This window comes from Dipodomys ordii, unplaced genomic scaffold (genome assembly GCF_000151885.1).
Source record: "Dipodomys ordii isolate 6190 unplaced genomic scaffold, Dord_2.0 Scaffold198, whole genome shotgun sequence".
In the NCBI taxonomy this organism is placed as follows: Eukaryota; Metazoa; Chordata; class Mammalia; order Rodentia; family Heteromyidae; genus Dipodomys; species Dipodomys ordii.
Window position 1 is genome coordinate 185,301 of NW_012267414.1, and position 10,277 is coordinate 195,577.

General features: G+C 36.1%; 1 protein-coding gene across 1 annotated transcript in view; it reads left to right on the plus strand.

Moving 5' to 3' along the window:
* Window positions 1–10,277, plus strand: part of Plk4 (polo-like kinase 4) — a 36,412-nt gene that overhangs the window by 1,213 nt on the left and 24,922 nt on the right. The window lies entirely within an intron of this gene.

Here is a 10,277-nt window from a genome sequence, read left to right on the forward strand (position 1 = left end):
AGCTCTTCAGCTCAAGGCTAGTGCTCTACCAATTGAGCCACAGCGCCACTTCCGGCTTTTTTCTTTTTGCTTATGTGGTGCTGAGGAATCAAATCTAGGGCCTCAGGCATGCAAGGCAAGCACTCTACCACTGAGCCACCTTCCCAGCCCCGTCATTTCTAAAATCATTCTTAAACTAGTTTTAGAAACTTAAACTTGTTTTGAATTCACTTTACAGTCAACTTCCTCAGACAAGCAAGACCGAATAAATCAAACCATCAAAAAAGGAAAAGTGAAGAGTATTGATCTACCGATCCAGAGTAGCCTGTACAGACAACTGGCCCAAGACCTTCTCAATAGCTATATTGAAAATGAGGTATAGAAATCTGAGTTAATATTGAAAAGTGGTAATGCATGCTTTTCTAAGTCATTATCTCCAAAATATGAGAAACTAAATTCCTACAAAATCGCTGAGCAGACCATCAAACAACTTTGCTATTTTACAAAATACTGAGTTATAATAATGCCAGTAGCTTTCATCTTAGTTACATGAAAAACACAGATTGTCTCTAGTATACAGAAAAATCTGTTACAGGGTAAGGAAACTGAATTTTAGTACCTTTCTTTCCATCAAGCTAGTAAATGACTAAAAACTAGGGTTTGAACCTAGTTTCAAATTATGGTTAAAATATAGTATAAAAATTGCTGTTTTAGCTGGGAGCCAGTTGTTCACTCCTATAATCTGCACTACTCAGTAGGCTGAGATCTGAGATCACAATTTGAAGCTAACCTGGGAAAGAAAGTCTGAGAGTCTTTTTCTCCAATTAACCACCAAACAAAAGTGGAACTGTGACTCCAGTGGTAGAATGCTAGCCTTGGGCAAAAAAGCTTAGGAACAGTGCCCAGGCCCTGCGTTCAAGCCCGAGGATCACCAAAAACAAAACAAAACAGAATCTATTGTTAGATATATAGTTTCATGGCTTTATGTCACAGTGTTGTAAAGCTATCACTATTTCTAAAAGTTTTCATTGTCTCAAATAGAAACATTGAACTATTAAAATAATAACTTCCCATTCCTACCTTCTTCTGGTACCCATGGACTTTAATCTATTCTCTGTGCCTATAAATTTACCTAGTCTAAATAACTCTTAAGTTGAATTAGAATACTTGTGCTTTTGTGTCTAATTTATTTTACCTAATTATTTCAGGATTCACCCATGCTATAATTGTTGTATATATCAGAACTTCATTCCTTAAGAACTGAATAAATATTCCATTGTCTGTATTTTATTTACTCATCCATTTGCCTAGTAAGCATTCAATTATCTAAACTTTTTTTTTTTTTTTTGCTTTGCTGGTCCAGGGGCTTGAACTCAAGGGCTGGGCACTGTGGTCCCTGAGCCTCTCTGTGCTCAAGGCAAGCACTCAACCACTGAGCCAGAGTGTCACTTCTGGCTTTTTTGAGTAGTTTTTTGGAGATAAGAGTCTCACAGAGTTTCCTGCCCTGGCTGATTTCAAACCATGATCCTCAGATCTTAGCTTCCCGAATAGCTAGGATTGTAGGAGTGAGCCCCTGGTGCCTGGCATATATATACTTTTTGGATAATATTACAGCTAACATTAGCATGTAAGTGTCTGTTGAGTCAATATATATTCAGTTTCTTTGGGTATAGACTGAGGAGAAGAATAAAACCCAGTGCCTCTTGTGTGCTGGGCAAGTGTTGTTACTACCAGGCTACCTATCTTCTAATGCTGTGTTTAGTGTTTAGAGGACCTCTAAACCATTTCCAGGGTGACTGTGGCATTCTGTATTGCCTCAGAAACATATAAGGGTTTCGTATCATGAACACCTATTTTCTATTTTTAAAAAATGTACTACTCATAGTAAGTGAAAAGTTGGTATTAACTATGCTTTTGGTTTATATTTGATTTTTGTTTCTCTAAACCATATTCTTATGACAGTCTGAAACTTTTTGAATAGGGTAAGATGATAATGCAAGACAAATTAGAGAAAGAAAGAAATGATGCTAAAAATGCTGTTGAAGAATATGTATATGATTTTAGAGACAGACTGGGCACTGTTTATGAAAAATTCATCACTCCAGAAGTAAGTTTGAATTTCCTAACTTTTATGAAAATTATTTAAATGGGTTTAAAAAATCTTAGTATGAATTATATCAAGAGGTGTATGAAATTTATTGCTGTTAGTTTCCTTGAATTGTATGGGGATGGGCCTTGGGTTTTTTTGTTTGTTTTTTGGTGCCAGTACTGGGGCTTGAATTCAGGGCTTGGGCACTGTCTCTGAGCTCTTTTTCTCAAGGCTAGTGCTCTACCAATTGAGCCACAGCTTCACTTTGGCTTTCTGTGGATAATTGGAGATAAGAGGCTCATGGACTTCTCCTGCCTGGCTTTGAACTATGATCCTCAAGTCTCAGCCTTGTTGAGTAACTAGGATTACAGGCATGAGCCACCAGCACCCAGTCCTTAGTTATTTTTCAATATTATAGAAATATGGTAAAACATGTTTATGAATAATTCAGAAAAATCAGTCAGGTGCCTATAACCCTAGCAACTCAGGAGGCTAAGATACAAGGATTGCACTTCCACAGACAGTCAAGGCAAGAAGGTCCTTGAAACTCTTATTTCCAAGAAACTATCAAAATAAACATATATCCAGAAGTGGAGCTGTGGCTCAACTGGTAGAGCACTAGCGTTGAACAAAAAAGCCCTGAGTTCAGACCCCAGGACTGGCACAAAAAAGTCTAAAGTTTAGCATAAAAAAGCCGCTTTCTTTGATTTCTAATTGCTAAAGAAGACATTTATAATTAGTGTCTCTTAAATATTACAACTAGGACATGAGTAAACTGTCTGCAGTGTTAGAAAGCACAGAAAATTGGCTCTATGAAGAAGGAGAGGACCAGCCTAAACAAATTTATGTGGATAAGCTCCAAGAACTAAAGGTAAATTTTTTTGAGTCCCATGTTAGTATTGAATAAAACATTTTAAGTTTCCTGAAACTTATGATGTGAAAGCACAATTTATTTGTTTCATTAAATTCATTTTTGTTTAAGCACAATTTATTTGTTTCATTAAATTCATTTTTGTTTAATGGTCAGGGAAAAGCTGTATTTATAATATAGTATGATCTATGTTTGTATACATTGTATAATGACTTAACCACAAACTTTTATTTTTTTTATTTTTTTGTGTCAGTCATGGGGCTTGAACTCTGGGCCTAGGTGCCCTCAGCTCCTCAGCTCAAGGCAAGTGCTATACCACTTGAGCCATAGAGCCACTTCTGGTTTTCTGTTGGTTTATTGGAGATAAGAGTTTCACAGACTTTCCTTCCTGGGCTGGCTTTGAACCATGACCCTCAGATCTCAACCTCCTAAGTAGCTAGGATTACAGACATGAGCCACCAGCGCCTGGCTTGTTATTTCTAAACTAATGTTTTTTTTCTTTTTGGTCTTGGGGCTTGAACTTCGGACCTGAGTGGTGTTCCTCAGTGCTCTACCACTTGAGCCACAATGCCACTTCCTATTATTTCTTTCTAACGTTAATGAAAATCTAAAACTTCTAAAACTAAATTGATATTTATTTAAAAATTTATTTAAAATTTATAAGATATTTTATTCTTCTAATGTGCTTTTCACTAAAGTTATAGAAGCTGTCTTAACATTTAGAGATGCTCTAATCCAAGAACTTATAAGGAGAGAAATACTTAATATGTACTACATACTTAAAGTGTAATAATTAAATCTAAGTAGATAAATTGTATTATCAAGAAGTTAGTTTGCATTGTTAGTTTGAAACCTAAGTTTAAAGAAAGTAAATTCTGTTATGCCCTATGGTTTTCTTTTTCTAATAATTCTATAAAGTTTTAGCACTGAGCTTTGAAAGAATTGTGTTTTGACTGGGACTTTGGTTTTGACTGGGACTTTCATTTTGAGAAGAATCAAAAGGTAATTATAAATGATAAAAAGGATTGTTAGTTAAGCATCACTTATACAATACAGAAAAAGAAAACACATTTTAATCTAGCTATCTTCCCTTTCTGTTTATTATCTTGTAAGCCCCAAATGGAAGTTTCAGTTAAAATTCACAACTTCTTTTCAAAATTGTGCTTATGTTCACAGAAATACGGCCAGCCTATTCAAATGAAATACATGGAACACGAAGAGAGACCAAAAGCTTTAAATGAGCTGGGAAAAAAGATTCAACTAGTCATGAAAGTGATAGAAGGATATAGAAACAAGGTGGTACCAGGCTGAAAGCCTTTCTTTTTAAGTACACATTGATTTTATTTTTTATGATAATCTCTTCAGTATCATGTTCTATTTATATATAGCTTATTTATATGTAAGTGTGAAGTCATTAAGGATGTAAGTATTTTAAGCAGAAATTTTACCAGGTTTTTTTTTTTAAACAGGATGAAAGATATGATCATTTGGATCCTGGTGAAATGGAAAAAGTTGAAAAATTTATCAGTGATGCCATGAGTTGGCTGAATAGTAAAATGAATGCACAGAACAAATTGAGTCTCACTCAAGATCCTGTGGTAAAAGTATCAGAAATAGTTGCCAAGTCAAAGGTAAGAAATTACAAAATTCCTTTTTTAATGGGACTCAGATTTCTCAAATAATAAGCTTGCAGAAGAGCTTTTAGAAACGCAGAATTTTAGAGTATATCTTGTACTTTGTCAGTGTTTTAAATGATTATAGCTATGGGACAATCTAGCTGTGAGCTCTGTCCCTGAGCTATTTTGTTCAAGGCTAGCACACAGCTCCACTTGTGGTTTTCTGTTTGTTAAGTGGAGATAATAGTCTCACAGGGACTTCTCTCCTCAGGCTGACTTTGAACTTGGGATCCTCAGATCTCAGCCTCCTGAGTAACTCTGATTACAGGTGTGAGCCACTGGTGCCTGGCTATTTCTTCTTCTTCTTTTTTTTTAATGTCATACAAGACCTGTTTTTAAGTTTAAAGAGTAATATAAAATGAAATAAAGCAATTTATGATTTCTGCCTTTAGATATTCCAAAGTCTTCATTGTAATGTAGGTCTGACTTTAACCTAGTTTGAAATGTATGAACTTCCATGGCAATACTCTTATTTTAATTTTACTTAATTTGAAATGAACTTTCCAATTTAGGAAATAACTACTAATGGAACATATAGAAATTGTCATAGAAGCCAAATGTTAGTAGATTATACCTATAATCCTAACAACTGAGGCAGCTAAGATCCAGAGGATCACAGTTCAAAGCCATCATTTCTGTATAAAAAGCTAAGAAATAGGAAATACCTATATTTCATTAAAATAGTATGTTACGTTTGATTTCTTGCCTTATTTTTCCTGTAGCAGAAAAATTAAAAATTAAATAACATTTAAAATTAAGTATTTACTTTTTATGGATTACCTTCAGCTATTTTACAAAAAGCAGAGTTGTTACTATGTATATTTACATATAATTCTGTTTATTAAAATAAAACTAATGGGGGCTGGGAAGGTGGCTCAGTGGTAGAGTGCTTGCTTCACATTCATGAGGCCCTGGCTTCAATTCCTCAGCACCACATAAACAGAAAAATCTGGAAGTGGTGCTGTGACTCAAGTGGTAGAGTGCTAGCCTTGACCTGAAGAGCTCAGGGACAGTGCCTAGGCACAGAGTTCAGGCCCCATGACGGACAAAATAAAAAATAAACTAATAGACTGGAAATGTGGCTTAGTGGTAGAGTGCTTGCCTAGCACGCATGAGGCCCTGGCCTCGATTCCTCAGTACCACATAAACAGAAAAGGCTGGAATGGCACTGTAGCTCAACTGGTAGAGCACTTGCCTTGAGCAAAAGCAGCTCAGGGACAGTGCCCAGGCCCTGAGTTAAAATAAAATAAAACCACTATTATTTATTAAAATAGTTTTAATTTTAAGAAGTTTTATACAAAAAGTAATTCTTAAGCTTTTCATAGTTTCTGATTGCCATAAACATGAGTTAGCCAGAAGGAAAATTCTCATAAAGTATTTGAAGAAATGGTTATATAAGCTGAGCTACCACAACCATTTTCAGAAGGGATTCAGGAATGTGGAAATAGAGAAACTTAATGTAAAATTTTGAAAGTTAGTGGCAGGTTCTTTAATATTTTAAATAAAATGTATCTCTTTAGGAACTGGATAATTTCTGTAACCCCATCATTTACAAGCCTAAACCAAAAGTGGAAGCTGCTGAAGACAAAACAAAAGCTAACAGTGAACACAATGGACCAATGGATGGACAGAGTGGAACTGAAACTAAACCAGATACAACGAAAGACAGCTCACAGTATACTAAATCTGGAGAGATGGAAGTGGACTAAGTTTTAATTTTACCTTACATGATTGAAACAGTGCAAATAACAAAGGGTCTATCCATCTTTTACATCTGGTATACACAACAGATGTTCAGTTGTTCTTAACTACCTTTTGTCATTTGTTTTTTGGAGTAGTTTTGAAAAGTGTTCTATATGGAGTACACTTCTATTCATTTCCATTGCTGCTTATGTGAGCTTTAGCTGAATATAGACTTACAAGTCAGTTTAAGCTTTCCCAGTATCAAACATGCAGGATTGGTATGTAATGAATGATAGTCTCCTCTATTTAATGCTTCTATTAGATAAAGCTCAGTTCCTTTATTCAGTAAAGGTTACAGTATTACATTATTAGTACAGAAGCACAGGCTTGATTGCATTGTTCCCTTAAAAATACTGAAATTGTGTCGTGGCTAAAAGCCACCCAGGCACTGATATTTTTTCTAGGTGTTTTATTGTTATAATTTAAATACCGAAACAAGAGGTTTCTCGATCTCATTTATGTAACGTGCAAATTCAAGTCTTGTCATCACATAAGTGAACTAAATCACAGGTGGAAAGTGCACAATTTTATGTAAAGGTGATACCAGCATTTTGCTTTTATTGGTAATGTGGATTGATGTTTTCTCAGGATAACTGTCTTTTTCACGTGAAAGTTTTGTTTTACTTGTCTGAAGACCAGCTGCTACTAAACTAATGCTAGCCTAATCTTAATGTTCTAGGGAAATGCTGTTGACCTACTTGGATATGCATCTGTGATGTTGATAACCTTGTTTCCATTTTAATAGTTGTCTGTTTTCTTAATTGATTTTGTTAGTAATATTTTAACATGGAGTAGGCAGAAATGGCACAAAATGCACTGCATTTATATAGATTTATCATTGATTTAATGTTATAAATTACTATTAAATTATACTACTTCAAAAGGAGCATTTACACCATGGTCTTAGTAAATAATGCTTGTAATAAACTTAACTGTGTTACTTAGCAGTAGGCAAAATATATAATGTTATGTAGTGTAATATGATATAATGTGATTAAATTATAGTTCCTGCTGTTAAATTACCTTTTGAAACTTTGGCTCCAGTTTTAGTGCTTTTTAAATAATTAAATGGGAGATGGGACCATCAACTTAAGACATAGTAAGGACCTAATCTGCCCAAAGGCTCGGAAAAGTTTATGGAAAAAGACTGAAATAACATTGCAACTACAAAGCAAAGAAGCATAGCTGCATGGGTGGGCTGGTCTCAATGCCAGTTGACTAGATTAGCTTAGATAAACATTTTGAAAGGCTATTTTTCCCCCAAACTAATTTTTTCCCAAAACTAAAGGTTTTTTTTTAACTAAAACTTAATGAATATTAAGACGAGGCTCTATGTTTAGGGATTGTCATTTCTTGCATCCAGTTCTCTAGTGGAGATTTTGTTCCTACAATGTAGTCTTCACTAAAAGGAAAATATGGAGCAGTGCATATTTCCAGAATTTTTATTTTGCCTTTATGGGGTAGATACTATTTTTTTGCATTGAAAAAATCTTATGGAGACCTGACATATCTGAATATCTTTTAATATCTGAAATAATTACATCAAATAAGGGAAAAGAAATACGTTTTTGTATAGGGTGTGAGTGCATATGTATTACAGAAAAGGCATGGTTGTGAAGCAATATTTAAAAGTCCAAAGAGATTTTTTATAGCTTTTTCTTGATTAGAACTTATACATACTTGCTTGGTAGCTATACCTCAGAAACTTCCTGGGAAAAGTGTTGGGTGCGTTCTACATCTGAACTGTCTAGTACATCCTGACATCGCTCCATCCATACTCTTACCTCACTTTGAGCAGCTTTGTTTTTAGTTGATATATAACATTTCATTTGATAAGTTAAATACATGTAAAGATAATACATATATTCCTTCTGCTAATTCAGTGTAAATGATACTTTCAGAAACCATCTAACTTTATAATGTAATCATTAATTGATGCATTTATTGAAAATGTTAGCCTAGTATGGTTTTGAAAAGACAGTAGGTTAAGTTCGGTTCCAATCTGTGTTGAATATATGCAACACTACACAAAAGTCTCTAAATAAAAAGCTATTATTTTAGAAATTATTTTAAAAGGTGTAAAAGAATGTTACTATATGGTAAGCAAATAAGAAATAGGAATTAACACAATTATGAATCAGGGAAAAGAACAAATGACTTTACTTGGATTCAGAAACGAACTCGATAGCTTGTTGAACTGCAATTAGGAAAACAGGTTTTTGCAGGAACATGCACTGTGGTAATCTCAGTATTTGTGGAGATTGTAGCATTTAGGAGGCTAAGGCAGGAGGTTTATGAGTTCAGGGCCAGCCTGGGCTTATACATAGTAGCCCTCCTTACATGAAAAATAATTTGTGATGACTTGATTTCTTAGAAATATACAGAATTCTTTTTTTTTTTTTTTAGTTGGTCGTGGGGCTTGAACTCTGTGCCTGGGCACTCTTCAGCTTACGGCTAGCACTCTACCACTTGAGCCACAGCACCACTCCTGGTTTTCTGAAGGTGGTTAATTGAAGATGAGTCTCAGGGACTTTCCTGCCCAGGCTAGCTTTGAACTGTGATCCTAAGATCTCAGCTTCCTGAGTAGCTAGGAATTCAGGTATGAGCCACCAGCTCCTGACAGAATTCTTTTTGTTATTGTTGTTTTTGGTTGTAGAGCCTGAACTCTGGGCCTGAGCGCTGTCCCTCAGTTCTTCAGCTCAAGGCTAGTGCTCTACCACTATGACTTATTCTGCTTATGTGGTGCTGAAGAATCGAACCCAGGGCCTCATGCATGCAAGGCAAGCACTCTACCACTGAGCCACCTTCCCAAACCCATCACAGTTAAAAAAACTAAAATCCACATACTAACAAATTTTGCTAATTAGAGTAAAAATAACTTAGGTTTTAGAATAACAGTACTTTCTACTGAGGACAAAAGGAAAGAGCCTGGTGCCAGGATTTCTTACCTATTATCCTAGTTACTCAGGAGGCTGAGATCTAGGATCATGGTTCAAAGCTAGCCCAGGCAGGAAAATTTGTGAGATACCTTCAGTTAATCACCAAAAAACTGGATGTGGAGCTATGGCACAGCCGTAGAGTGCTAGCCATGAGTAAACAAAAATCAGTTAAAAAAACAAATTCTAGCTGAGTGCTGGTGGCTCACACCTGTCATCCTAGCTACTCAGGAGGCTGAGATCTGAGAGTCACGGTTCAAAGCCAGCCCGGGCAGGAAAGTCCATGAGACTCCAATAATTATCTTCAATAAACCACCAGAAAACTGAAAGTGGTGCTGTGGCTCAAGTGGTAGAAAAAAAAAAAGGTGTAAGTTCAAGCTCTAGGACTGGTATGCACACAAATGACAAAAGGAAAGACACAGACTTGTTAGACATATTTTGTGTGAGGGTTAATTTTATGATTTTTCCTAGACAGAAGTCAATGTGGAGCTCAATAATCAACATAAAGACAGCATTAACACAATTTAAAATTAGCACAATTATAACTTGGAAAACTGTGTAAAGCTAAAGACAGAGTAGTAGGTCAGACTGGCTAACTTCGACCTGAAATCGATGGAAGCATCCCTCATTTTCATAAATGTGTACGTCTGTCCACATACTCCAAGTAGGATTTTTGCTAGAGCAGAAAAATGTGTGAGCCTACGGTGCCATTACGGAGGCAAGGCGCAGCGGGCGCTTTCCCACCTCCCTCCCCTGCGCCTTTACTTCCAACCCAGACTGGGAATTTAGGGTGGTTCATTATTATGTTTTGGTGCAGGTCTTAAGCTTGAACTGAGTTTTTGGAATCTAACTTACTAACAAGGCCCTAAGTCACAGAATGCGTACGTCGGCGACGGGTTTTCTAAGCTTCGTGCATCCCCCTCTCGGCCCTCATCCTCCCAGCTCCCTCCGGCGCCCGAACGCGAGGGTGCGGAAGGAACGGC